The following is a 3,362-nucleotide window of genomic DNA, read 5'->3' on the forward strand; positions in this document are numbered from 1 at the left end:
ACACACACACACACACACACACACACACACACACACACACACACACACACTTTACCTAATGGCCCCATTATTTCTGACTTTGCACAGAACACACACTCTCAAATATGCATCAGCACACCTGATGTAACCTGGGGGCGCTAAGCGCCCGCCCCCGGGGGGGGAAATTGCTCGTTCATAATCAAAACGACAAACAAATGGCCCTCGACTTGGCACGCCATTTTGGAGTGACTCAAGCAAAACAAACAGCGCTGTGACAGAGAGGCATTTAGAGAGAGAAAGAAAGGGGGGGTGTCAGAGCAAATCAAAAGGTGAAAGCGACTGCAGTGGCTTAGAAATGGAACAAGTGAACACACACAATCGTCTGACGTATGTTCATGTTATCTGTTTTCTGTTAAGGAGGAGTTGATATTTTGCCCCGACTCATCACAGAGCCTGCCATCTGACAACCTTTTTAATCAAAATACTGTTATGGTAACAGCTGCAACAGCATTTCAGTTTTTTCCTCATCGATCACAGAAATATTTAATAGTCATTACTAGAGATGGTCCGATAGCATTTTTTCCTTCCCGATGCCAATACTTATACCTGAACTTGCGTATCTGCAGACACCGAGTACGGATCTGATACCAGTGTGTCCATAGTATATGTTATTATGTTTTAACAGCTGTATACTACTCTCCCTGTATGGATGTGATATGATTTCTACCTTCGTTGTTGGTCTGGCTCAGGTTAAACTCCCAAACAATGAACGCCACAGAACTTAACAGAATGATCCAGTTTGTCAGTCAGTTATAACGGGAAGAGAGCAGAAATAAACTACTTTAACGTTAAGGACTTTAGGCAAGGTGTCGGATCAGTACATAAACTCCAGTACTTCCTGATACTGATACCAGCGTTTTAGGCAGTATTGGTTCAACGATGTCTTAGAGGAATACCAAGGTAGTACACTGATTAAAGTTGACAGGTAACATGTGGAGAGAGTCTTCTAGTGTGAGGTCAGGCTGATGTCAGGACCGGGGCTGAGATTTAGGATCACTCAAGGGTTGTGTTGAGGTTAGCGTAAGGCCGTAAGAAGTGAAAGTCAAAAGTTAGGGTTTAGAAAATGAACATAATCGGTAGCAGGTATTATTTAAGATGTTTTTGTGATAAATCGGTTGTATGGTTTGAAAAGATGTCCCTCTGTATTAGTCTCAACATGCATCCTAAGTGAAAGACTTCTGTATTTAAACATCTACATCTTTCCAGATTAAGCAGGCTACACTACACCACCACCTATTAAAATCAATGACAGCAACATTTGTTCAGCATTTCCCCCGATGTTTGACTGTTCTGTAAATGACAGAATCTAATCAAACAAAGAATACCAACATCAACACTGCAGTCTCCTCTGAACCATATAGTATCTGACTCTTAATAGACCAGGGTACCCCCAGGCTTCTCCAAGTTAAATGTCATAGTTTTTTGAGACCTTTTTTAATACCATCTAGGATGAACTTTAATGGTAACTTCACGGCAATAAAATGGAATCTCAGTGTGGATTTTAAGCCTCAGAAAATACTTATTTACCTAGTCTGGCTATCCCCAGACCAAGCCAAGCCCAACAGGGTTGAGACTGAGCATTGGTTCTGGGGAGTCTGCTCTGTATTTTCTCTTTCCCAACGGGCATAGTTCACATGACGCAACACAACAGGAAAGTCCTTCAACCAATGAGACCAACGGTCCGGGGGACGTAGCGGCGACAGCGGCATCAACGGGTTGCTGCGCTTCGGTGGCGCGAGAAGCTGCTTCTCTATCGTCATCGTGGTAAACCAACAGCGCGCCAGGTAGATGAGCCAGTTAGTGATTGACAGAATGGGGGGGGGGGGGGGGGGGGGGTTACTCAGTCTACCATTTACCTCAAGTAACGTTACCTGAATTTACTAAAAACATTTTTGTGAAGTGTAACATAAAATGAATTAAATATTTGCCACATTTAAAGCTTTTAAGCGATGAAACTAAGACTAGAAAATGAATGTAAATGTTACACAAACAAACTTTTTATTTAGGACGCTGAAGCATTTATTAAATCCTAAGGAAGGAAAAAATGTACGACCTTTGTAATTTAATACTTTGCACATAAAATGTAATACTTTTAAGGAACTTAAGGATACTTTTTAGAATATTACATTTAAGACTAATACTCTTAAGACCCAGCTGCAACCCCGTAAACACTTACCAAAGGCTCTAACACAAAATGGAAGCAATTACAGGCCCAAGTTTATTAAACGTCTACAATACACACATCAATAAAACATAAATAAAACATACTAGCAGTTCAAATGAAGACACCAAATGTGTGTGATTGTTTTAGTTGTCTCGTCATGGACACACACACACACACACACACACACACACACACACACACACTCGTGTCTCTGCTTTTTAGCCTGCTAGATTTATCGATGCAGCAATTTTCAATCTGTGTCTGTGGTGTGTTAGTCCGCCATTTATATGATATTGCGCGGTCGCAGCAGTAAGTCTGCCCAGTCAGGAAAACAAACAACACACCACACACACACCACACACACACCACACACACCACACACACACCACACACACCACCACACACACAACACACACACACACACACACACCACAACACACACACACACTTGTTTATCATTGTTTTTTCTATCTTACTGACAACCATTATAATAATTTCCATAAAATCAAATTCCAGCCCAAAAATGTAAATTCTGGGCCTTTCCATTTATTTCTTTTTAACTGTTACCTCAATCCAAAGTGTTACATCACCTCAAAATGTGCCTGTAAATGTAACCGGGCTACTTAATGGTAAGGTGGGGGGGGGGGGAGGACCTCTGGGCACCTCATGACTCGATATCGATTCAGAGGCCAACCATTCGATTCTATATCGATTATCGATGCATCTTGATGAGACAATTTTTTTATGTACATTCGCATGCGTGATTTAAAAAAATACACATAATCTGAGTTTGTTATATTTTGACATATATTGTACTTCATTTGTCACATACAAGTTGTAATGAAACATTTTGTCTACTGGGGTTTTTACTTTGTAGTCATTTCCATGCTTAAGCCTCAAAGATGCCGAGTCACCTTCTCTCTCAGTGATTGTCAAGGGGCTGAGTCATGTTTAAAGGTGGAGAATCGGCTTCTTAGAACATGAAATATGAGGTGGTCATATGTAACGTGATAAAGTAGATCAACAGCCTTTATGTGTTTTGACTATATATATTTTATGTATGTCTTATTAGATCATGTGTATTTAAACAAAACTTTTTTTCCCCCTTGACATTGTTGTCCATTACCCATCCTCTTTCAGTCACTTTGTTTTCTGATTT

At 40.6% G+C, this 3,362-nt stretch overlaps 1 protein-coding gene across 1 annotated transcript in view; it reads right to left on the bottom strand.

Moving 5' to 3' along the window:
• Positions 1 to 3,362, bottom strand: part of atrnl1a (attractin-like 1a) — a 287,103-nt gene that overhangs the window by 157,234 nt on the left and 126,507 nt on the right.

The sequence above is a fragment of the Etheostoma spectabile genome, chromosome 17 (assembly GCF_008692095.1).
Source record: "Etheostoma spectabile isolate EspeVRDwgs_2016 chromosome 17, UIUC_Espe_1.0, whole genome shotgun sequence".
Taxonomy (NCBI): domain Eukaryota; kingdom Metazoa; phylum Chordata; class Actinopteri; order Perciformes; family Percidae; genus Etheostoma; species Etheostoma spectabile.